Source organism: Meles meles, chromosome 2, assembly GCF_922984935.1.
Source record: "Meles meles chromosome 2, mMelMel3.1 paternal haplotype, whole genome shotgun sequence".
In the NCBI taxonomy this organism is placed as follows: domain Eukaryota; kingdom Metazoa; phylum Chordata; class Mammalia; order Carnivora; family Mustelidae; genus Meles; species Meles meles.
Window position 1 is genome coordinate 170,737,267 of NC_060067.1, and position 27,168 is coordinate 170,764,434.

The 27,168-nt window shown below is 42.9% G+C and overlaps 1 protein-coding gene across 1 annotated transcript in view; it reads right to left on the reverse strand.

Moving 5' to 3' along the window:
* The window catches only part of CSGALNACT1 (chondroitin sulfate N-acetylgalactosaminyltransferase 1), a 332,179-nt gene extending 317,012 nt beyond the window's left edge, over nucleotides 1–15,167 (reverse strand). The window contains exon 1 of the mRNA XM_045997357.1: nucleotides 15,074–15,167. The gene's annotated coding sequence lies outside the window, so the exon portion shown is untranslated. The remainder of the gene's footprint in view (nucleotides 1–15,073) is intronic.
* Nucleotides 15,168–27,168: the final 12,001 nt, after the last annotated feature.

A 27,168-nucleotide genomic window follows, 5' to 3' on the forward strand; every position in this document is an offset into this window, starting at 1 on the left:
GCAGAGAAAGTCTGCAAGCCCCCGGAACTGAGACAGAGTCCTGGCCAGAAACTCAAGCGAGCGGACCCCATTGGCAGACTCTACGTTGGTGATACCAACCCTGAGCAGTAGCGACAGTGGAAAAAGTCTCCTGAATTCTCTCTGTATGACCTTTGTCAGAGTCTAAGCAACTTTCTGATTACGATCTGGCTTCTATGGAGTCCGTCTATGGGAAAAGAAGATGCTGATCCTGTAGATTTTATTGTTGTTATTAAGGCAATATTAACTTTATTACAACTCACGATGACAGCTGATACTTATATGTTTATGCCACTTGATCCTCACAAAAAATCTTCATTCTGGTGATAGGCAGCATAGGAGAGAGCTAAAGAGCAACAGAGGCCAAGACTCAAACCCCAGCTCTGACCCTTAATAGTTGTGTAACCTTGAGCGATAACACTGACCTTCTTGGGCCTCAGTCTCCTCATCTGTAAAGTGGGAGTAATGGTAGTTCCCACCTCATAGCACTGTTGTGAGGATTAAACGAGCGAATAAGGCGAACCATAAGAGACTATGGACTCTGAAAAACAACCTGAGGGTTTTGAAGGGTCAGGGGTGGGAGGTTGGGGGAACAGGTGGTGGGTAATGGGGAGGGCACGTTTTGCATGGAGCACTGGGTGTTGTGCAAAAAGAATGAATACTGTTATGCTGAAAAAATAAATAAAATGGAAAAAAAAAAACGAGCGAATATTCCTAAAGCTCTGAGACAGCAGCTGTCACGTAGTGAGTATAATATAAATGTTTGCTATTTATTCCGTGTTATAGACAAAACAAGTGCGGCTCAGAGTGGTAAGGTAACTTGCTTAAGCTCCACAGCTAGTATGTGGCAGATAGTTAACCCAAACACACTGGGCTTAGACCCCACGTGCTTGACCCACATCCTTGTCATTAAGCATCTCCGTAATTATTTGTCAACGTAAATTAACCCCTGTGCCTGCTGGGTCTGCCTCAACCTTGGGGCCTGGGGTTCAATGACTTCCTTGGGGCCTGATAATGGCCATCACAGGCTGAAAACAGCAGGCTCTGGGCCTCTGAAACAGAGTACCTGACTCTCCAGCTGGGCCCCAGTCTGGCCTAGTGGCAGCTGACCTTCCCCTGGCCATCCCCGGACAGCTATCTCCTCTCCTGCTAACTCCCCACTGAACGCCGAGATTCTCAAATGCAGGCATTGATTCTGAGTTCTCAGTTTCTAGCAATATGCCAATTAGCAAACATAAAATGTAAATTCTTCTGTAACCCCACCTAGATTCAGATTATAGCCTCTCTGTCTTCAGCTGGTTGTAAGGAAGCAATCCTTCCTTCAGACATTTTCTAACCTACCCAAGCCAAGGGCACCCTATACCTGTGAAGGGCCTGGGATACGGGAAATGGTCCAGTCGCCGTCCTCTGCCAAGGGTCTCGGACTGTCCTGAAGAGAAAGTGCGGTGGGACAACAGAGCTCCAGTTCCTGCTGCTAATACCCATGTGAACTTGGCTGAACCCCTTCGTCTCTCTGAATGGCAGCTTGCCCATTTGGGAAGCAGAAAAGTTTGGGAAAATCTTTAAGTTCCTTCCATTCTTTGATCTCTGTATCTGTATTTTAATCCAGAGCCAAAGGTCGTTTTGATTTGCCTATACTCAAAAACAACTCAAAATAAATTCTCACGTTAAGGAGATATTCAGACTGCTTCCCACAGTGCATAAAGAGGACGCAATGCCACTGCTATTTGCAACTGTAAAGGGATAAATGCACTTTCAAAAACCCCAAGGTGAGCTGCTGGGGCTACTGAGAGGGAAAAACCTATTTGCCTGATAACATACATCACATGAAACTTACAGCTTGAAAGCTCTTCTCGTTGAGAATATCATGCAATAACCTGGGCCTATTCCCAACGCCCAATCAGCCCCGATCACACATGTGTGCACACATGTGCCTGTGTGTTTGTGCACGTTCATGGTAGAATGTAGATTTTTTTTTTTTTAGAAATTTAAACAATAAATGAGAAAGTATTATGAAAACCTTAAAAAAAAAAAGAAAAAGAAAAAAGACAACATCCATTACAGCGGTTGTCCCAAAATGAGGTGAGATAACTTACCAAACATATCAGAGTGATTAATAATCTTATCTTGGGCCCTGGACTAATTAAATGCTTGCTATTAAATCAGTGATGCAAATAAATTTTTGAACTAGTCTTACAGAAGAAATAAGTTGAAAAGGATCATAATGGATTACCATATGGCCCTTCTAGGGACAGAGGCTTGAGATGGACAATTCTTTTTATCAGAAGTATGTAGAACATGCAGCTACTTCCTGACTGGCTTTCCCTTCTTCCAGACATCATAGTAACTTGTATTTTTATCCTTTCAAACTATTTTAAGATTCTTTAATTTAGTAAAAATTAATTTTATCAGACATATCTGTTCAGAAGCCTGACTCATGCAGCAAACTATAGATAATAAATTTCTCCACTCATTTTTAAGAGGTTTCATAATCTTTGTAGTAGGGCCTTTCTTAACAGCTCAACAGTGCTGAACACCTCATCAAACTTCCAGGCACTATGTTTGTTACACTGGACTCTGATAGAAGGGGGGGTGGGGCGGGAACAAAAAACAAATGATCAGGAACCTGAGGTACGTCGCAGGTAATGACCAGGCTGTGATTCTGAATGATAATGCTGGGCTTGCGCTGAACATTTTGCCTAATTAGACTTTACACAAGGGGGAAAAATGCTTTAATATTTAACAAGTATAATGGTGTAATCAATGTACACAAATCAGGCCTGATAAGGAATATTGCTTATTAAAGAGAGAGACAGATGGCTCCTGGAAAGGTATAGTCATTAAATGTAAAACCTCACAGGCTCCAACTGCGAACACCAGCCACGTACTTTCAAATTACCACTCCAACCCCAGACACTCCATGCATTATTTAGTCCTGTCCTCTTTCTTATAGGTACACCCACACCATAGATTTAATAAAATAACTCGGTTCAAAACACTCATCTTGGCTGTTTCTCAGAGCTGTCTTTTCCTAACCACTCTTGCTGCCGTCAAAAATCCCACTGAGTCAAGATGTCCAATATCTCTGTAATAATCTTTTCAGTTAGATAATTAGTCCTCCTTTTTATTATGCTCAAGAACACTTAATGTGTTGGAAGCATTCCTGACTATTAAATCCACCCAGCCTGCCACAAGATTATGAATATATAATTTGTTCATAGGTAGCTTTTAAGAAAACACAAAGTAAGCAAACAGCACACAGGAATATAGTTAAAAACAGGCATGTTTATGAACTGCAAATCACAGGAAGAGATTTCTAAAGGTGGGTTATCTGTTCGGTTTCTCCAAGGCCGGCTTTGCATGCAAATACAAAGATCCTAGAAGGCAACTTGCCCATTCATGAACCCACTTGCTTACTAAGCCTGTTGACTTTTAAGTGGCTGCATTTGTTCATTCCATGCATAGCACAGAGAACCCACTGTGCCTACACACTGTGCTACATACTCCTTGGGATGCACTGAAAAACTATGTCAAGTACCATCTCTATGCTCCAGGAGTCTACGTGATCTGAGGACACAGAAGCAACGACAGTGCCTGCCATCATGTAATGCCTGGTACTAACAGAGGTACAGTGACAGTTTTGCAAGTAGGAGCTTTCGTGACAAACAGACCTACATTCAAACGCTGGTTCTGCCTGTCATAGTGATCTAACCCCGCTGAGGTAGTTCATCGATAAAAATCTCAGTTCCTCAAATATAATTGCATGGGTTTTTAAAAAATTCCACAAATAAAGTACTTCAAATCGTGTTTAGCACAGAGTGGATTTCTTCCTAACCTTCTCCCACTTCCGCATTCCCAGGATAAAACGGGCCTCGTTTTACCTGAAAAACCAATTTTTCAACCCCCGACTTAGCTACAATGATACTCATATCCACATCTTACTTCTCTTTGGCACAAACAATTCCATTTTTCATTTGTGTCCTCAAACAAATTCCTCTAGAACTGTTCTTACCAAGTCTTTCCAGAAAAAGCATAGATTCGAAGTGCAAAGAACAAAAGATTTCACATTTTAACCCGTTAGCTGGATATGCACAAATGAAGCTGAGAGCATTTAGAGTCCATTGGACCCACAAAGCTGGTTGCCGCGATTTCCCCTTCTGATGTTGTCAAGTCAACAGGAAATAAAAACCAATGCCCTTGGCCTCACAGTGGGCCCTGAGAACTTACTATCCCCACATGTCATTAAGCCGCAGCTTGACAATACATTCCCTGCTTTGTACTTCACTCTACTGCGAGCTGCTTAAAGTCAGAAACCCCTGTCTTTTCATCGATGTACCTCTAGCCCTGAGCACAGTGCCAAGCACACAGCAGGACTGCCATAACCAGATTCTAAACAACCCGAGAGTGGGCAGGTATTTAGGCAGCATCGTTGTAGGGGCATCTAAAATTACCTGCCAGCTGGTCATCATGCCTTGTGATGACACATTACGGAAACAATGGACCTGAGTTCCATTCCTAATAATGGAATTCTATTAAATAGCTGGGTCATCCTAGATAAGTCACTGTGCCTCTCTGGACCTCTTTCTGTTCATCTGCAAAACACAGATACGGTCAAAATGATCTCTAAGGCACTATTATTTCTGCAAAATACTTATGTTAGACCAAATGATCTCAGAAAACACTTATCCTGTTGATGTATTTTTGTCAACCAATGATTCTCCTGTGATTTCCAACTCCAGCAAGTCATGAACAAGACTATTAAATGAAGTCTACAAATCCTCCGGGGCCCATGCATCTCTTTCAAATATGCATTGTTGCCATTTCAAAGACTTCCAGTTCATCTAGATAAAATAAACATGGCCAGCTTTATTCAAAGCTCCTCCATTCATTCTCTGACCCTCATTCCTAAGTGATTAGGAGAAACAGTAATACCTGTCCATTTCACCCTGGCATGACATTTGCCCCAAGAATAATCAAACAGTCACTTATAGAGAAAAGGGAAAGGAATCTAGAGAAGCAGGTGCCTCCCATGTCTCTTCACCCTGAGCTGGACCATCACCACAAGTCAAACAAACACCTCCTCATGACTTCCAGCCACCAGAAGCTTCTATAAAGAACCAATACCCGCCTCCTACCGCCTCACACTGGTGGAAAGTATAAATACTCACTGGTCACCCTATGGCCATCAATAAAATTCACCATCTTGAAAGGATGGAAAAGAAAGCATAGTCCAGGTAGTGAGCAAATCATTTCTACAGTCAGTTCCTGAGGTCACTGTCTTGAGTGGGAGAGAATCCAAAAAGCTTACAGTTCCTACAACTACTCCTACCTCATTTCTCCCAGAACATGAACATGAAGGCATCGGTCCTGAATGAAAAGTCTAAAGAAGTATTCTCATGTCTCTGTTCCACACTAATAATGACCCAGGTATTCGTTCAGACTCATTCTCGGAAGACAGAAAGATAATTCCAGTGCAGCTGGATAAATTTTCCTCTATTCCCAAAGGATATTCATGGAAAACATCCTCAAGATTTTTAATTACTTGAGTGAACAACATACTCTCTTCAAAGAAAAACCATTTTTGAGACAACTCAAGACCCAAGATGTTGAATCAGCTTACTTGATCCAACAAGGTTACTAGTGCTATGCTCAGATTTTGGCTTCGACCACCATTTGGATTGATGAATGCATTCACAGCCCATAAATGTCATTGCTTTACATTCAAATGGCCTGAGTCTCAATGATTAAATTCCTACTTTAGGGATTAAGAATGTATTCATCCCCACAGACTGAGTCAGCTCTGGAATCCTTTCTCTACCAATCTAGTCTCTTTCTATAGCAACTTGTCGACACCTCCATCTGGAGATACACACACACACACTTCAAACTGACCTCACCCCTGTTATTCAGGCCCAGAAATCTATGGGCCATGAGTGAAAAACCAAAAGGAACCACCAAAGAACATGCTTTAGGTGGAAGCTGGAGCTCAGACGTCATAGGTACATCCTAAGAAATTCCCCCCAGAACACAAGTCTCCTCCCTTGGTTCCTCATTATGTAGCCACAGTGGCATTTAAATAAATCCTATTTCTATGCAAATAAGATATCCAAAAGTATCCTGAGTATTTTGAGCTACTTACATCTATAATAGCCAAAAGGAAGTAGTTATTTCCTATCCATTTGTGTATATAATAGATAGGAAATAAGAAAAGGACTGCTACTCTCCTTTGGACAGCTAATTAAAGTAGCCAGGGGACAGTAGGAATTCATTATTCAACATTAAGTCCCAGCCACCACCTTGTTCCTTTCGATCTAAAACTGGAAGTTACATAAGCATACCAAAGGTGGTTTTCTGGGCTTGGTGTCCATACCCAAGCATCTTATCATAGTAACATATACATGGTGGGTGTTCAAGACATATATGCTTACAATCATCTAGAACTTGATACATTAAAACTATCCAAGAGTAGAATTAGAAAAGTCAAGGTCCAGGGAAGATACAGGATGCTCTTCCTGGTCTTCCAAAAGCTCCTTGATCCTTGTCTTCTCTTCCATGCATCCTTCCTGTGGGTCTTTGTAGTAATAACCACTGATATGCAATATTTACCATGTGCTAAGCAGTTTACATACATTATCTAAATCAATCAGCAGACCGTCCAATATGGTAAGAACTATTGCCCTCGTTTTATAGATGAGAAAACTGGGCTCTGAGGGATTAATGAACTTGCCCAAGATCACACAGTGAAGAAGGAGCGGAGCTGTGAAGCTGGGTGAATGGACTCCCACTGCCAACCCTGTTCACCAAGGTACTGTTTTCTCATGCAGTCCCCTGGTTCCTGTACTTCCTCACTTAGAGCGCTCAGCACACACCCTCCTTCCTCTAACCCTCCCAAGAACCATATAAACTAACTTGGATTTCATTTCAAGGACTATTCTTTCCACTAAGCTATCTTTCTGTTGTTGCTGTTGTTGTTAAGTTTGCTTGTCCATTTCAATAAACTCTACTAATTCCATAAAATGGGCTTCTGAAAATTGCAGTAACTTGTTTTAGATTGACTGTTCCTCAATTTGATACTCTTTTTAAATGTTTTGCATTTTTTAAAAATTCTGAATCAAGCTTCTCTTGCACCGGGGTAGGTTCTGTGTGCCTATTCACAGAAGGGCTGGTTTATGTCTCTGTGCCAAAGCATAATAAATAATGAGTCGAAGCCTCCTGCTCCTGGCTGAGGTAGACAGTCCCGAACTGTAATGATTTTGTAAAACCCTCATTTCCTCCCTACTGCACATAGCATCTACCCTGGACACCAAACAAGGTGGCCCATTATCATAAAACCACTAGGCACATCTCTCTAAAAACATTCCCTGATCTTAAAACACAGCCCACTCTACAGAAATGACAGCAGGACTCTATACTGAGCCCTGTGCCCTGGCTTACCTTCCTGTGAAACAGATCTGGGGGTATTAACCACACCTCCAACTGGAAACAAATTAAAAAAAAAAAAAAAAGTTTTGTTTTCCTGTGATTCCAGCTACGTCTTGACCATCTAGAGAGGAACGGGCAACAATAATTCTGACTTAGCTCCTTGCTAAAAGAGCATGCTGCTTTTGGAAAAACCCTACAGTAGGAGACCAAGGAGCTAGAAGCACGTAATAAGGCACCTATCCTGAGCTCCAAGCTCCCTTTGTCTCCTGGAATTCATTGTCTTCTGGCCGGCCCGGGTAGGCACCCAGTGTGACAGGAACCCTACACCAGCACCAGCTCACGGATCACCCAACACCACATCTGTCCCAGGCCCCAAGAGGGAGACCCAGAAAGTAACATTTTAAATGAATTCATCACACTCTACCTTAAATTTAAATATTTTTTCTTTTTTTTTTCTTTTGGATATTTCTTTCTGTACCATGCCCCCCTAAGGGGGGGGGGGTGTGGTGGGCAGGGAGAGAGAAAAGGGAAAGGATGAAAAGAGACAGATAAAAAGGAAGAGGGGAATGAGGCTCCTGGCTAGCTCAGTCAGTTAAGGGTCCAACTCTTGATCTCAGCTCAGGTCATGATCTCAGGGTTCTGGGATGAATAATGCTGCTGCGAGGGGCTCCGTGCTCAGTGGGGAGTCTACTTCCCCTCTCCCTCTGCCCCTTCCCCCTGGTCTCAGGCTCGCACACATGCACCCTTTCCGTCTCTCTCTCTCGCTCGCTCAAATAAATAAATAAATCTTTGGAAAAGAAAAGAGGGCAAGAAGTAAGAAGAGGAAGAACACCATTGTCCGTAGCACCTACTATGTCTGGTGGCTTGGCTCTTTCCTTTCAAACCACTCCTTTAATTCTTTCTACATCCTATAAGGTATGATTACCCCCCACGCCCTCATGTACACAAAGAAGCTAAGCACTCAGAGATGTTCAATGATGAGAACAGGAGTCCCAGTCAGGCAATGGTAGAGCTGGGATTCAGACCCCAGGACTGCCTAGTTCCCAAGGCTCAAACACTTTCCTCTCCACTGTCTTTCAAGCTGTCTTCCACTGCTTGCCATTTCTGTAGTGTCCAGCAGCATACCTTAATCTAAGGGGCAAATGATAAATATGTGTTGATGAACGCATGGATGGTTGATTCCAGGCTTCACACCTTAATATTCTGCAACCCACACACTCGATTTTATTCATATATTCTGTTTATAACATGCTGGCAAAGTACCTTGATAGGAAGTTAAATGTTGTACAGAAATAAGTTGTACCACATTGTATTGTATTTCGAGCTACTAGAAAAAGCTACACACAAAAATCTGTAAATAAAAAATGCTGAAGCAGACTTCCTGAAAAAAATTCATTTGTCATCTTGCTCCATCGTGTCCAGAAATGGATATAAATACAATAATCTAAAGAAAATCAAAGTTTTCACATTCTGTGAACCCTCGGAACACTAACATGTTTTCTAGACTGCTAAGGCAGTGAGTACTCGTGCCAGAAAAGATGGCACAAAGGGTTTTTTTTTTAAGTTTTTATTTAAATTCCAATTAACATACAGTGGTAATATCGGTTTCAGGTGTTCAACACTTTCATGCATCACTCAATGCTCATCTCAGCAGATGCCCTCCTCACTCCCCATCACCTTTCTCATCCATCCCACCACCCATCCAACTCCCCTCTGGTAAAGTTTGTTATCTGGTTTACCTCTCTTTTTTTCCCTTTGCTCATTTGTTTTGTTTCTTAAGTTCCACAGTACGGTATTTGTCTTTCTCTAACTGAATTATTTCACTTAGCATAATACTCTCTAGCTCCATCCATGTCATGGCAAGTTTGAAGGGCAAGATTTCATTCTTTTTTATAGTTGGGTGATATTCCATTATCTTGCGGGCACACACACACACACACACACACACACACACCACATCTTCTTTATCCATTCATCAATCGATGGACACTTCGGCTATTTCCATAATTTGGCTGTTGTGGATAACATTGTTCTAAACATTGGGGTGCATATGTCCCTTTGAATTTGTATTTTCCTATTTGGGTAAACACCTAGCAGTGTGATTGCTGGGTCATAGGGTAGCTCTACTTTTAACTTTTTGAGGAACCTCCATACCGTTTTCCAGAGAGGCTGCACCAGTTTGCATTCCCACCAACAGTGTAAGAGGGTTCCCCTTTCTCCATGTCCTCGAAGATTGCACAGAGGTTAGGAGCTCAAGTCACAGACCAGAAAGGCTAGATGTGAACCCAAGGCCTAGGCACAGAACTCACAAACCGCACTGGGGCAGGCAACACAACCTCTAAACCTTAGTTTTCCCATCTGTAAACTGCAAATCCTAAGAGTGCAGGCTTCCTGAGGTAGCTGTGCTGATTTAATGAATGACTCACGGCCACGCTTAGCAGAGCAGCTGCTAGGTGGGTAAGGGCCCCTAAGTGTTAGCCATTTTTATCATTCAAGGAGAACTATAATGGAAGTGCAAGAAGAAAGCTGAAATGAATCACTTACCTTCGAAATGTTATTACAAGCACTAAATTCACCTGAATCATCTGTTCCAGATTACTGTGGTACTAAAATGATCTGCCCTGAAAGCAATCCCATCAGTAATACAAAAATAATAACCACCACCACCAACAGTGATATTTACTATGTGCCAGGCACTTTTCCAGATAAGAGCATCGCACACGGTTGTGTACATGGTGCCACACAAGAGAGCTCCCAGCAGGAGGTGAGTGAGGCTGAAGTCCAGTTCACTCCCTGTTTATGATGCCACCAAGGGGTACCCCGTGGGCTGGCAGCAGCTCTGTTTACATGCATTAACTGATGCATTAAATTTAGCAAACCTCTAACAAATGGGAGGCAGAAGTTAGAAAGTCACTTTTGAGAGTACCCAGGACCCAGGTCGAAAACCACCATATCAGTAATCGCATTAACAGAGCAGATGAGAGCAACCTCAAAGTCACAAGTGAACAACGCCTATTGTTAAGCTGCATAGCCCTGTACCACGTGGAAACATGAAAATCAGGCAGGCCCTAGTGCTGGGTAGAAATAGACAGTTCCCTCTACCTCCTCCCTGCCTCTTGCTTCCCTCTTCCTACATCAACTCAAACATCCCTGTGTGTGATAATTAAACAAAGTATCATATTTGACCCCAGGATAACCAAATGTTACATTTAACATTGTCTAAAATCAACAACAAAAATCATCTATGTGGCAAGGTGATGTTTCACTAAGTGATAGGTTCCAAACACTCCACTGCAAACTCTAGCAAACAGTTACCAATTCTGTCCCTCCAGGAGGCACCTCCCCCGCGGTGGGTCCTAAAAATGACTCCCAGGTATAAAGACGTTCATTTCCTGCCACCTCAAGCCTCTATAATCTCGGTGAGCTCAGGGGCTCTGGCCCAAACTAAAATCCCTCATCCCAGATATAGCTATAGACCTATCATTGTGGCTTACACCCAGCATCAACCTGGGAAGGAGAGACAGGGGGACACCACACCCTCGCAGGCTGAATGTGTGACAGTGAAAACAGTACTCTTACTGTTCCGGAAAAGTATTAGTTTATGCAGACGGGATCTGTGTAACTTTTTGATATGCTCAGAATCCAAAACATAATCCAGACATAATTCACTTAATCAAAGAAAAGTGATAATAAAAATTATCTATGACCTTTATACAAAAGTTATTCCTCTTATGCAGTTCCCTAAAGAGTCCAGATCCAGACCTTGGAAGAAAAATAGTGAAAAACAGATTGCCTTGTTTTAAAATCTCACCATGTAAAAGTCAGAATTGAATGTCCAATTACTTTTTAAATTCAGAAGCGTTCTGCTAAGAGAAGAAACCCCTTGATAAGAGTTTGGGCCTACAATACAATGCTCTAACTCTTTTCTAACTGTTGTTAATTTTACTTTAAAAACCGATGATGTTTAGTTTGCCACTATAATTAAATGCCACAGAAAACCTGGAATATTCTCTTATTCATTTGCAAACAATATGGCAATATTTTCAGTAATAATGTGTGCTTAAATATATTGTCAGTATTTTTTTCTACCAAATAGCAAATTACATCTGACAAAAACACCAACACACCTTTGAGTTGTTCAACCGTCTCAATGACTAACTTCATTCAAATTAGAGTTTCGAAATAAGAGGTCTTTTCAAAAACTCACAGAAGAAAAGTGCCTTTCAATGACGCATCTTGGAATTCAATGAAACATATTTCTTAAAGTTGGGATTTAACATGGTCTCCAAAGAAAGAAAGAAAGGGGGAGAGAGAGAGAGAGAGAGAGAGAGAGAGAGAGAGAGAAGGGGGGAGGTAGAGAGGGAGGAAAGAAGGAAAAGGGAGAGAGATGAAGGAAGGAAGGAGACCCCAGAAGCTTCTACTAGCAGGAGAGCATTCCTTGAGAAACAACTTGTATTATTGTTAGTGCTGCAAGTACATATTTAGGAGATAAAGCAATTTTAAACACAGTAAAAGATTAAAAAATAAGCTTCACCAAAGACATACCTAAAAACTTGAAGATAATACAACAAAATCATACATTTGCTTTATTAGAAAATTTTTAAAATCATATATTTGAATATAAGGATATGCAGTGTAAAAAGCCCATCCTCAAATCTCCTTTAAACCTCTAAAGTGATTCTAAAATGGTACCAAATCCATCATTTGAGATGGCTTTCATTTATTTTTAGGCCTTTGGTAATGCTTTTCACACAGGGTTGCCCTTTTGTAATAAAGTATTCTGTGTCAAGAACCGAAGAAGTTTAATTCCTTTGCTACCTTAAAGGACAGAATAATGGGCAATAAATGCCAGCCCAGGGTGATACACTATGCAGAGGAGGCCCCTAGTGGTGAAGCTGCTGCTTCAACTTGGCTTTATACATGTGCTAAGACTGCTTTATCAGGAGGGCAAAATCAATAGGTAATAAAGTCTACCTAAGCTTTGCTTCTTTAATAACCTCTATCAACCCTAATACATAGTAGGGCCATCATTTAGAATCCCAAGTTCCTTTCATCATGAATATATATATTTATATATAAAGGATGTGACCTGAAGAATAACTTCATTACATTCTGCATTTAAATTAACAAATACTTGTGGGTGCCCGGGTGGCTCAATGGGTTAAGCCTCTGCCTTGGGCTCAGGTCATGATCTCAGGGTCCTGGGACCAAGCCCCACATCGGGCTCTCTGCTCAGCGGGGAGACTGCTTCCCCCTCCCTCTCTCTGCCTGCCTCTCTGCCTACTTATGATCTCTGTCAAATAAATAAAATCTTTTTAAAAAAAATTTTTTTAAATTAACACACAGTTGTGAAACCCTTACACTCTGCTAGGCACTGAGCTGGGAGCATGCAGTCAGGGTAAACAGGAGAGATGAGCACCCTCACAGAACTCCCTTTATTTCTTTTCAACGTAATCATGTTACATTAAGGACAGAGCTAGAACGATAAGTGGACTGGGAAGTACAATTCACCATGATATGACCTTGTGATGGGTTCTTACCAATAGGAAAAACCTGAAAACCCGAAGTATTGCCCACTCCCACCCTCAAAGGGTCAGCTCCTCACTTTCAATATATATAGGGCAGCATCTGAGGTTCTTCAACAAAATGAGGTTGAATGAATGAATGGAAAATAAGATTGCACAGGATTTTTTTTAATGAGGATTCTATTTACTTGACATAGAAAGAGCACAAGCAAGGAGAGCAACAGGCAGAGGGAGAGAGAGAAGTAGACTCCCCATTGAGCAGAAAGCCCAATGTGGGACTGGATCTCAGGACGCTGAGATCAAGACCTGAGCTGAAGGCAGATGCTTAACCCACTGAGACACCCAGGCACCCCAGGATTTTTAAACTTAAAAAAAAAAAAAATGTTGAAACATCCCAGAGTTGAGGATTCCTAGAAATAAAGGAAGACAGAAGCAGAAGACAACATTTATGAAGAACTTCATGTGCTCCAGGCAGTGGGATAAGTTCCAAATGTTGTTTCATTCTTCCATAAGGTGAGGAATATTATTGGCATTTTACAAAATAGGAAACTATAGCTGGGAAAGGGTAAGTGACTTGCCCAAGGTTATACACTGGATAAATGGGAGAGGCTGCTTGGAGCCCAGGTACCTGGGATGGCAAAGCAAATGTTTGCTTCACTGTAAACTGGTGAATCCCAAAGTTTGAGATTTTCTTTTGAAGCCCATTAGTGCAGCTTGCAAGCAGGCATATGAGCTTAGGAACACAAAGATGAACAAAATTAAAGTATTTCAATATTGTATAATTTAGAGAACATATAGTAATTCAACGCAGAGGAATTATTAAATATTTATTGGGTATGGCTCACCTCTTGCTTTCCAGGAACTAACATTCTCTGGGAAAACAACACAGGATCCCATATACTACTAAGCACTATTACACGTGTTCGAGTCACTATTTATGACTAAGGCTTTATGTTTTTTTCCCTATACGCTCTATTCCCAAGTTTGAAAGACTTTTCTCCTTCCAATTAACAACATGACAGCACTGCCCAGGGCTTATTAATGCTCGCGATGCAAGTAATACTATAATAATTATGACTGCCTTGTATGAACAATGTTAACAAAATCCAAGAAATCCAGTAGAATTAAATGTAAATTTCTAGTAAAAAGACGTGAGAGAGCAGTTAATTATCTTTATTATCTAGACCTATCTAGAGACATTTAAGCAAAAACTACTCCAAGGCTTTGAAATCAGAAAAAGTGGAGTTTGCGCAATAACCACTCTCGATTCACTCGTGTTTCCCAATCCGCGCTGTTGCCGCACATACACTGCTGTGAAATTCTCTTCCTCTCCCGTCGCTCTTTCTTTGCCCGTCGATGGAAAGACAACTTCAAAGTCACCGACGGCGCTGCAGGTGCAGGAAGTGTCCCGGAAACAACTTCGCCTTCGCTTCGCGCAGCTTTCCCCCTCCTCCCGGCCCTTCGAGCCCCCCCCCCCCCCGCCCCCGACGGTGCCCTCGGAAGCTGCTCTCCACGGACCGTACTAGACCCTCGCTCCCGGCGTCCTGCGGCCCGCGCTTCCCCTCGGACACGTGCCCCGCAGCCCCGCTCCAGGGCGGCGAGCCCGCTGCCCACCGGCCGCCCTCGGCACGCCCCCTGCGCCCTCCCCATCGCAGCAAAAATAACACACCGGCTCCCGCAAAGTAGTCAGGCGGCACGTGTGCGGCTACTTTCTCGGTGGGCGTCCGAGAACGCGATTAAGCAGGCAAAGGCCACGAGAGAGGGCGGCGGAGCGCGAGTGACCGCCGGCGCGCAGCGGCCGCGACCCTCCCCGGCCGCCGGCTCCGCGTCCTCGCGCGTCCCCCTGAAGGCGCCCGCCCTCCGCCGCGCCGAGCAGCCCCGGCCCCGCCGCGCTGAGCCCCCTCCCCCGCCGGCGCCCGCAGACCCCCGCGGCCCGCGGACAGCGCGAGGCCGGGCGCGGCACCGTTTTCCCCGCGGCACCAGCCGCCCCGGGGTCGCGGGCCGGGCAGCGCGAGGAAGCCGGGCCGGGCTCCGCGGACCCGCGAGCCGCACCGACGCCCCCGCGCGGCGCACCGCACCCGGCTGCCGCGGGAGGGGACCCGACTCACCCTGAGGCGCCCTCCGGGCTGTCCGGCCAGTCCCCGCGGCTCCTGCCGCCGCCGAACTTTCCCTCCTGCGCGGCCGCCGCGAGCTCGGCTCCACCTCTCGCTCCGGCAGCCGCGGAGCCTCCAGGGACCCGGGAGGGGGGCGGGGAGCGGCGGTGGCGGCAGCGGGCGGGCTGAACCTCGGCCAAGCCGAGTGGGAACCCGCCCCGCCGCCGGGTGGGAACCCGCGGGTCGCGAATTCGCGACGCAGCCGCCGGCCGGGGGTCGCACTCAGCTGCGCCCACCCGCTTCCCCCGCCGTCCCTCTGCAGTGCGTCCCTCTGCCCCGTCGGAGCGGGGCGCCCTGGGGAAGCGGGGCAGGGGGCACGCCCGGGGTGGGGGGGTGCTGGGGGTCCCCTGCAGGTGCACTGGGGACTGGACAAGTTGAGGGAAGGGGCCGGGACACGGCGGCGCTCCCCGTACCCCTCGGGACGGAAGGTCGCGTGTCTTTCTGCAAGTTTGTAGTCCTCGCTCTTTCTGGACAGTCCCCCGCGCCCCTCCCTCTGTTTCCCTTGCCCTCAGCGGGCTGCCCTCCCCTCCCTGGGCGGCTGACTTGCCAAAACTTCGTAAATTAGACTTTGAAGCATTAATCCTCTAGTCGGTGTCTTTGCCGCCCCTGTCAGTTACAACATCTTCACTAGAGAACCTTTACTGACAGCGAAGGTCAGACAGCCTCTGGCTCTGAGACCCCACCACCAGAATCACCAGAGAGGTGATTCTGTGGGCACCCCTGATAACCACGGCCCCTGATGGCCCCTGGGAGGCCTAGGTGGAGAAGGGCAGAAGGATTGAAGTCAGCAAGTGGGCTCTTGAGTAATAAAAGCCCCTCACGCACGCGCTCAGACCCTCTGGGGCCTGTTCCAGCACTTTTAAGTGTTCCAGCACTTCTCTGGGTGGAGGGAGTTTGGGGTTATGATGTTTCCCAATTCTCAGTACAATGGAAGAGGCTGAGGAGGAATCACCTGAAGAGGTCATCTCTCTACTTACAGGTACAACTTACAGAGTCCCCCTGGCTGAAGAACCAGAGCTAGAAACCAGTCCTAGGACTCCTGATGCAGTGCACTGCCTGACCAGCAGAATGCTCAAAGCACCCACGTGGGAGGTTTCCAGGCACCAGACTTTATGTGGGCACAGGATAGTAATTCTGGAAGCAATAGGCAGTCCTCAGGCAGCCACCAGGCACTTATTTACCTGCAGAGAGCATCCCGGAAGCAAGCCTTGCTTCCTACCAGGACTCCCTAACACACCAGGCTCAACCTTTTTCCAACCCATGCTACCCTGGGACTTCAGGTGGCTCTGTACCCACCCCACACCCCTGAGTGGGCTAATTGCCCTCATGACAGAAGGCCCCACAGCAATTCAACTGGGATTTCAGAAAGAAGAAGGTGTTTATCAAATGAATGAAAAATACACTGTCTATCCTGTTACTGCCCCCCTAAAGTTGCAAGGTTATGGAGATCATAAATAAATGGTTAACTTAGCATCCACATATAGGTACAAGTAGGTACAAGTCATTGGCCAAGCCTCCTCCATACATTACCTCACAGCAACCTCGTGAGGCTAATCATATGACAATCCCCAGTGTGCAGATGGAGGGGCCATGTGGAGGTTGCAGTTAGTGGTGAGCTGTGTAGAGGTCAGAGCCTGCACAGTCAAGGCCTCTGGGTAATCAAGTAACCCCTTCCAAGCCTTTCCAGTTGTCACGAACACATTCCCACACCTTCATGTATTGATAGGTGGGTTGTTAAAGCATCAATTTTCTTTCCTCCTTTTCTTCCATCTCTCTGTTCAGTGATGTCTCCAGAATCTCTATGTAATAGGGCTGAGGGGAGGAATCTGGTTTGGAAGATGGGCCAAAGACTTGAGTAAGGGCTGCTGTGCTGGCAGCACATCTGAGCATCGTAGGCACATCTGAGCTCGTAGGCTCAGATTCCAGGTTCGCAGAGACTGGGTTGGGGAAGGTGGACGAGGCAACGCCACAGCCACAACCATCTCTAGCCATCTAGGAGGAAAAGGGAAAATGCTTGAGGATTAATTGCATTTCCTTTAGGGGCACATAAATTACTTGTAAAGGTACCTGAAGAGATTTTCCAAATAGATCAGCACAGCAATGTATGTGTCAATATGAATCAGTATATGTCTATATATCAAAGGTCATAAAGCCAATGCTAGCTAAGTGTCTGGGGCCTCTAGGTACATTGTGACAATAATTAGTACATGAAAAAATATGGTAGTTGAAAAAGTGATAAAACTACAAAATTAAGCGAGAAAAGATACATTTTTCTGGGGCGCCTGGATGACTCGTTTGTTGGGTGTCCAACTCGTGATTTTGGCTTGGGTTGTGATCTGAGTTGTGGGATAGGATTCTCCCTCTCCCTCTTCCCTCCTCCCCTCTCCTGGGTACTCTCCCTCTCTCTCTCTCTCTCTCTCTCTCTCTCTCTCAAATAAATCTTTAAAAAAATAAAATAGGGCGCCTGGGTGGCTCAGTGGGTTAAGCCGCTGCCTTCGGCTCAGGTCATGATCTCAGGATCCTGGGATCGAGTCCCGCATCGGGCTCTCTGCTCAACAGGGAGCCTGCTTCCCTCTCTCTCTCTCTGCCTGCCTCTCTGCCTACTTGTGATCTCTCTCTGTCGAATAAATAAATAAAATCTTTAAAAAAAAATAAAATTAAATAAATTAAAAATTTTTAAATACATTTTTCTGGAGATACTAGAAAAATAAATATTATTTCATTTATTATGTAGTAGACATTATTTGGATTATCCTTTTTTTTTTTGAGGGCCACTATTATGAAGCAGGGTCTGTCAGTCACCCTCAGTCTTCATCATTAGCAGAAACAGCAAGGAATGAGGGAAAAGGCCAACCAGCTTGCCCTGGCAGCTCCTGTTCTATAATGACAGCTTGCAGAATTGACCCTGCTACCAGAAGGAAGAGGGGTTCCTTTAGACTTGAGAGACCAAAGGACCAGAATAAATAGGTTGAACACCAGACCTGGATGTTAAAAACCAATTTATAAGACTGAATTTTAAAAGAAGTTTTCTACCTAGATTTTAGCTTTTAGGGGCAGTATTCTTACATAAACATTTTCATAAGCATAATGATTTAGGAATCTGAATATGTTATTGGACTTCCCAAACATATTATAAAGGCACTTCCATCTTCATATTATGCTAATAATGTGGTAACAATACAGAAATATATAGAAAGTTCTGTAAATCAAGGTTATGATGCTGGACTGATTTTACCCCCTTGAGGGAAAAGCCAGTCCATATAAAAATACATTCTAAAACAATACATAAGATGTCAAACTTTTATGTTTATAAAATGTAAAATATAGATAATAATATGTAATTTGTTTTACATATATACTTCATAAATATTAAATTTTAAGTGCAAAAATATTTCACAGTTCAAAGTCAGACTTTGCCTCACCAGGAGCCTTGAGAACCTTGACCCAGAGCCATCCAGGAGCTGAAAGAGCAGTTGTAAAACTTATTCATTAAAATGCAATTTCTTTACTTTCTAAGAGAAGCTCTCACGCAGTCTCTCAAGCCGTGTTGACTCTTACTTTAAATAGCTCTAATAATCAGGGTTATCTGATTTCTTAAATCACAGCAAAGGTGCTGTGTAGTCAGAGGTAGCTCATTAGATGGGAGAGGGGTATTGTACTCAAAGCATGAAGACTGGCCAGATGGTGTGCTGTGCGTAGTAAGTCATTGAAATAGGATCTAATTATATTCTAGAGTCTTCTTCAGAAATCTTGAAATATGCACTATAGTTCCACCTATGTTTTCATTTAAAATGAGTAAAATAAATAATGTGTGACCCAAAAAGGCAAATTTTGTTTTTCTAGGAAAAAAAAATCACAGGTGTTGAAGACCTCATTCCATAAACACTGTTACTCAAACACAGTGGGGCTCCATTAAAATCTGTTGACTGAATCACGGATGATTTTCACTTCTTTTGCATGTTTTATGTTCACTTCTTTAGATATACACATCAGGATCAATGAGTTGGTTCATAATATTTTCAATCTTACATGCTCTGTTATCCTCAAGGTCAGTGCAGGAGCAGAGCTAGATGAAGGCCTGCTCGCCTCAGGAAACTCCTCTCAGGCTGTCTTCTCCAAATGGCAAACAAGTGGGGCAGTTCCCAGGGTAGTACTGTCCACAGAAACAGATCTCATAGGAAAGCCGTCAAAGACATGAGTGCTTCACCGGTTGACTTTTCCATTCTCCTTCTGTGCACTTCGCATTGCCACTACCCACCCACCCCCCACCTCTAGAAGAAAACAAAAGGGTTACAGAGGGAACTGCAGAAAAACACAAGTAAGGAAGCACCAGAGACTCAGCCACATCTGGTCTACATCCGCCTGACATCAAATCCAGATACCTAAACACAGAGCAGCTCAAAACCGTGTCCTTTCTCTCTATGGTAGTTGTACTAATTCACCCACATGCAGATCAAGCTTACACAGGCCTTTCTTTTTGAAAGCCAGGAACACTCAGACATGTCCCTTGGATGACTCAAATCTCCATAGCTTTCACTACAGCTTGAATTTTTTTAACCCTGATGGATAGACTATTTTCAATTATTATTGTGTTCCTTTTCAAGGATTATTAGCATCTTCAAAAAAAAATAGATCATTTAATGGGGCATCTGGCTGGCTCAGTCCATGGAATGTGCAACTCTTATGAATTTGAGCCTCACATTGGGTATAGAGATTACTTAGAAAAATAAAATGGTTAAAAAAATGTAGACCTTTTGGGACACCTGGGTAGCTCAGTGGTTTAGGTCTCTGCCTTCAGCTCAGGTCATGATCTCAGAGTCCTGGGATCAAGTCCCGCATCGGGCTCTCTGCTCGGCGGGGAGCCTGCTTCTCCCTCTCTCTCTGTCTGCCTCTCTGCCTACGTCTGCCTACTTGTGATTTCTCTGTCAAATAAATAAATAAATAAATCTTTTTTTTTTTAATGTAGACCTTTTATCATTTAAGTCAGTATCTGCAAGTCCTGTCCCACCTCCAGGCCTCACTCTGTGCCCTTTCACTGCTACAAATATACACTGTGTCAATAAATTCCATTAATAAGAGAATATGTTCCAACAATACACACTGATGTAAGAATCTCTATCGCAGACAGTAGAAACAGATGTATAAAGATGTATTCAGGGATATTAGAACAGCAGAGCTGCTGTATAAAATACTAACACTGAACAGTAATACGGCCTGGCCACAGGAAGGGCAAGTATAGTTAAATCAATAGGTCCAAACAGAGGAAAAAGTGCCTACGGGAGAAGCAACAAGTAGGATACCCACCAAAAGTGAAAAAGACACAGAAAGGCAATGATGATGACATGGAAAACAGGCTGTACCAACTTTAGAAACAAGAATACTTCCTTTTCTTTTGAAGACTTTATTTCTTTATTTGAGAGAGAGTGAGCGAGCCAGCACAAGCAGGGGGTGAGGGCAGAAGGAAAGGGAGAAACAGGGTCCCTGAGCAGGAGCCTGGGATCACAACCTGAGCCGAAGGCGGGCGCTTAACCGACTGAGCCACCCAGGTGCCCCTCCTTTTCCTTTTTCTCGCATGTATCTAAAACCTGTGCACAGAAGGGATTCATTTTGTACGACCACACACATGTGCCTCTAGAACAAACTTTGCCTTCAAACCAGATGATACCAGGGTCACTCTCCTTACTGTATAAGACGCATTTGGCTTTATTGTAAACACCGCCAGAAAATGGTTTAGTCAAATCATTAGTCCTCCAGTAACAGTAAGTGAAGCAGTTAGTGTGTGCCAGGCACCATGGAAACTAGAGAAATGATGAAGCCCTAGTCCTTAATCTAAGGAACTCAAAATCTAGTAGGAAAGACTAAACACAAGATTATAGGAATTTGAAGGAGGGAAAGAGAGTGAGAGAGACGCCCCCCCCCAAGGTGCCCATGGATGGTTTCATGTTAAAAGTATCTTTTCAGACAGATCTTAAATGATGGATAGGATTTTGATGGGCAGAGAAAATAGGAGAGTACCCAAGAAGTAATGCCTGACCAGTATAGCAGAGATGGGAAAGCACTGCACATGTCTATCATGGCCAGAACATAGGCGACATTTAGGGGGGAAAGTAAAAGTCTAAAAGTGGCCTGAGTCGAGATTATGGGGGACTTTGAATGCTAGATAAGGAACTTATCATGTGAATTTCTGTGAGTTGGGAATGTGTGTATGTGAGCAGATTAGGTAACTGCTAGTTACCTAATCAACAGGCTTTCCTGCTACCTGGAAGAACTCTAATTATTCTGAGCCCAACCCCTGAGAAGTCCTGCATGAGGTCTAAAGGGAGGTCAAAATGTCCCCAGCTCTGGGTGGGGGTGTAGGGATGAATTATGGTAGATTTAAGCCAATGGGAAAATCAGTGTGAAAAATGGCTAAGCTTATGGCATCTGTGGGATACCCCAGAAAAGAGGTCTGGCTATCAATCAGGATAGCAATCTGAAATTCAGGAGAGGCTAAGACCAGAGATAATGGAGAGAGTAGAGAGTCTTCCACAGACAAAAGTAGAATCATCTACATGAGAATGAAAAGAACAGCTAGTGAAAGTACATAAAATGAAGGAAGGTGCTGAGAGCACAATGCAGGGAAACATTAGAATTAATGGGCCAAGAAAGGATGCTCTATAAAGAAACCTGGAAATCAATGGTGACAAGGACAGGAGAAACAAGAGGTGTCTTTGGAGCCAGAGACCTTTAAGAGGTGGATGACAGTCACAAGCATAAAGTCCTATAGCATCTACTATGTTTGTTAAGAAGTTACTTCTTCTTAGCTTCTTAGCTGTAGATGAGCCACAATAATCTTTTCAAAAAGCCAACAGGAAAGGTATATACACCCACAATGGGACAGCATCAGCTAACTAAATACTAAGTTTCCTTGTTTTCTACTGCAATCATAAAATCTGTGTTGTTACACTGACATTTTACAATGGACTCAAGTCGCTTTGCTGTTGATGACTTTGTAGGACTTCCTAGGATGCGAATGTTGACCCTGTCACCATGCACAGAGTTTCCAGCATATCATCAACCTCGGCCTCAAAAGCAATAGCCAGAAACCAGGAACAGAGCATAAGTGCCTACATGTTCACTTGTCCTGATTGGTTTTTAGCATCACAACCCTATCAGTAATTCAAGCAATAAAGTAAATTTATTATATTCCTTTAATAATGCTGTATCTTTGGGGGCGCCTGGGTGGCTCAGTGGGTTAAAGCCTCTGCCTTCGGCTCGGGTCATGATCTCAGGGTCCTGGGATCCAGCCCCGCATCGGGCTCTCTGCTCAGCAGGGAGTCTGCTTCCCTTCCTCTCTCTCTGCCTGCCTCTCTGCCTACCTGTGATCTCTCTCTCTGTCAAATAAATAAATAAAATCTTAAAAAAAAAAATAATGCTGTATCTTTGGTTTAATTAGGGATGGACCAGAGATGAAGTTTAAAAAAAAAAAAAGACTACAAATTAAAAAATCATTGCTGTTACAGGATCTCAAGACCTTTCATCTGCAGACCCAGCTGTGTTTAACCCCAAGTTTGTCCTAAACAAATAAGGCCTTACCAAATTTAGGATCCACAGCCTCAACATGGAGTAGGGAGTGTCACTGGTCTTGCTGCCCTCAGGCTGTGTCCACTGAGCGCATCTGCCTACCCTCAGCTACACCCTCTCCCCTTAGAATCTTCCTTTTCCGGCAGTATTAAGGATTGGGCTTGGTTTTCTGGGGCTATAAGTCCTCCTCTGAGAACAATCTCTGCTCTGAAGACCGTCTATCCAACCTGGGCCCTGATCCCTTCTTGGTTTGGTTCTTTGCGGGTTTCTTTTTTCAATTTCACTTTTTCCACCTGCAATACTCTTCCCTAACTGAATCCTGCTCCAGCCTTGACAGTTTCAGCAAAATTTAGCTTAGATCTCTGCGCCTGAAAAACAGTACCATCTCGGCACCCAAACTCCTGCTGTCCACTTCCACACCCTCTTACAGGTACATCACTCAGGCCAACATCTGCTGGATGCCTTTGGGCACTGTGGGTGGGATTGTTAGTCAACTCTCAGAAGGACCAGTTCTTCTATCTGGTTAGTTCAAATAATGACAACAACAATATTATTATTGTTAAGATTTTTGTTTTTTATCACATTCCAGGCACTCTTCTAGGCCCAAATATATTTATATACTGGCCACAGTCTATGAGGAACCTGAAACTTAGAAAGGTTATACGGTTTTCCCAAGGTCACATTGCTAGTAAGCTAGGGGGCCAGGATTCACACCCATTCCCAATGACACATTCCTGCCTCATGTCTAGAAAACTAATAAAATCTTTCAAGACATCATAGATAGGGGAAAAAATAATAAAATAGACTCTTTGTGGTGGAAAAGTTGGGAACCACTTATCTCTCCAATACTCCCCTCTGAAAGCACAGTAAATCCAAAATTGAGATCTAGCCCACCTGACTCCGAGTGCAGTACTTCCCAGCTATCCTCCTTGTGTTCTTCTAATGTTTGAAATAATAACCGATTAGAGTTATCAGGAAGTGTGACCAAGTATTACAATGGAAAATTAAACAAGATTTGAATTCATGGATCTGCTTCTTCAGTCATTTGCTTTATTCTTTGGTCACATGACACCATGTTTTGTACTCCGAGGTGATAATCAACGTCATTGATTCTCAGTTCATTAAGCCAAAAACTGGAGTCAGGCTAAAAATGTTTACCTAACAAAATAAAGGAGACTTTTTGTTTCTTTTCCTTGTCACAGAACAAATACTTCCTATTCCTAATTTTTTTACTAGCATCTTGGAAGACTACCAGTCCCATGATCTATAAACAGTGCTTCTCTCCAGATAGAGTTTTTATCTTGATTGGGCACAGAGAGATAAACTGCTCCCTCGCTGATAAAGAGCTTTTTTAAGATGTTTACTGTATATAACTTCTGCTATGTGCCGGAGTATAATGCCCAGGAATGAGGGGAAAATATTGCATATTGTTGTACGCACAGTTCTATTTTTTTTTCAGTCATTCAGTGGTCACAGATAAAATAAGAAAGCAAATAATCTGACAACACCACATTGCAGTTGAATTTCATCAAAAGAGAACTGGGCATGTGTCCATTAACTCTTGGGTGAGTCGCCCATGTCGTCTCTTTGGAGAAGGAAGAGGCTGCTAGAGCCAACTTCCTGGGAAGTCTCTGAAGCTGGAGCCAGCACCATCACTGGCAAGGTGCACCCTCTTCCAAGTCCACCACCAAGAAACCCACCCTGGGAAACACTGGGAAATAACACCATATTTTGAAGTGATTAAGAAGTCGTCACACTTACACAGGCCGCTGTTTCCTCGTCGGGATTCCCTGTGGTCGCCTCCCCACAGAAGCTTCCTGCAGTTCTGAATTTCTAGTTATGCTTCAGGAGACATTAACTATGGACCTGCCATTTTAGATGTGGGGGGTTGTGAAGCCTATTGGTATCATAATAGCATACCTACTCTTAGATGTTGAATTGTCTTTCTCCAAACGGACCACTCAGAGACAGATAAACCAAGGGGCCATCCACGCAGCTTTTTAGAGTAAAAATCCATAAGAGGAGACAAACATATCACCAAAATAAATTAGAACCATAGCCCCAGCTAAGCCTGAGTAGAATGTAATTGGTCTCGCTCGTCTTGAAATAGACAACTTCCTGGAATGCGAAAAGAAACTCCATGCACACCCCTGCACACACACACATTTATCTCTGTTGAGTATCTTGTCAACGTCTATGTGCTAAAGAGTAACTACTTGTCTTCAGCTGATTTTCTGAAATCAAGTAATATATGGCATAATGTTTACTGAAGTTAATGAGTTTATTATCTAAAATTTTAAACCTTTTAATATTTCTCTAGCTCAGAAAAATCACAAAAGAAATAGAAGTGCAAACAAGAACTATAGAAAAACGGAAAATCAAACAAATTTATCATCATCCAATGACGTAAATTAAATAAGTGATCCTAACACTGTTCAAAGTTCGTTGCTATACACTAGTTTCTTCCCACTCCCACTAACTAAAGACAAAGTAATTATTTAAAGAATTTAATCCAAGTTGTGTTGCCTTCTCGGGCTCACATAAAAATCTTGACCCAATGTCAGAAACACTCACGTTTTCTCATCATCAAACAAAAGGAGGGAAGTGGCTTCTGGCACTTCAGAAAACAGTCTGGCAGTTTCTTTAAGTTACACACATATCACCCATATGATCCAACCATTTCACTCTTAGGTATTTACCCGAAAGAAAAGGAAATGCAGGGCACCTGGGTAGCTCAGTCAGTTAAGCATCTGAGTCTTGATTTCAGCTCACAGTCATGATCTCTGGGTCCTGGGCCCCTGCTCAATGGGCAGTCTTCTTCTCCCTCTCTGCCCTCCTCCTCCAACTCGTGCATGCTCTTTCTCTCTCTCTCCCCGCTCTTAAAATAAATAAATAAATAAATGTCAAATTTCACTTATTAAAAAAAGAAAAAGGGAAAAAGAAAAAGAAATGCCTGTCAAAACAAAGATTAATACAAATATTCAGAGCAGCATTATTTGTAATAGGCAAAGTTGCAAACAACCCAAATGTCCATCAAGAGTTGAATGAAGAAAAATTATGGCTTTTCCCTACTCTCAAGTTATAAAGAAATTCATTCATATTTCTTCTTAAAAAAAAAAAGAAATTGTGGTTTATCCATGGAACAGAATACTATCCAGAATAAAGATAAGTTATTTGCTCAACAACATAGATAAATCTCAAAACAGTTATGCCAACTGAAAGAAGCCAAACCAAAAAGGACATATTGTATGATTTCATTTATATAAAATTCTAGAAAATGCAAAGTAATCTGTGGTGACAGAAAAGAGGACTGGAGGTGCTTGAACATGGGGTAGGCAGAAAGGAATAGAGGGAAGAATTATAAAAGGACATGAGAAAACTGGGGCGCCTGGGTGGCTCAGTGGGTTAAAGTCTCTGCCCTTGGCTCAGGTCATGATCCCAGGATCCGGGATCAAACCCCAAATCAAGCTCTCTGCTCAGTGGGGAACCTGCTTCCCCCTCTCTCTCTTTCTGCCTCTCTGCCTACTTGTGATCTCTGTCTGTCAAATAAATAAATAAAATCTTTTTAAAAAATTTAAAAACTTAAAAAAATTTTTAAAAGGACATGAGAAAACTTGTGGGTGATAATATCTTCACAATCTCGATTATAGTAATTGTTTTCTCAAAACTTGGTAATGTCAAAACTTAGCAAACTGTACATTCCAAATATGTGTTGTTTATTATCTATTATTTAAAAATTTTTAAATAGGTCTCTGTGTTTGAAAGAACACATTTTTGTATCTGGCTTTCAGTTAAGAATTAGGAAGAACTTTTGGAAACTAATTAAATGATCCTGATCTTTTTGGTCTATGACTAAAACATTGGTTCTCCAAATTTAGTAGACATAAGATTACCTGAGATGTTCCTTTAAATGTAGACTCTTATGTTTCAGACAGAGGTGTGTTGGAAAATGTTTAATAACTAACTCCCCAAAAACACAAAAAACAAAACAATGTAGTGATTTTGTGCATGCATCATAATATATTTTGCTGATAAAATAGATTTTGACATATAATTTACAGATAATAATATAGTCCATGTTTTTAAATTTTGTTTTTGTAAATTTCATAATCTAATTCATTCTTATAAAATACTTTGGTTGATATTTGCCAAACCCTATCTATAGCCAGCCCATGGTTGCAGCTGATGAACAAGTGACATGAATATTAATTAATATTTCCATTTACATGACTGAATAACACTGAAGTAAAATATCATTTATTAATAATGTGAGAGATTTCCTTACTGAATTGTGTAACAGTTTTTTTAATATTTCCCCATATTTTATACTATTTATGATGGCCATAAACATGACACACTTAATCTACATTATTAACACTTTCTCCAGCACTTTCTGAAGTCTATACAATAAACAAAACGACAACTCCCGTTACTGAGTGAAATTTGCTAATTTCTGTGGTATAAATGTCCCACATGGTGAAATTCAA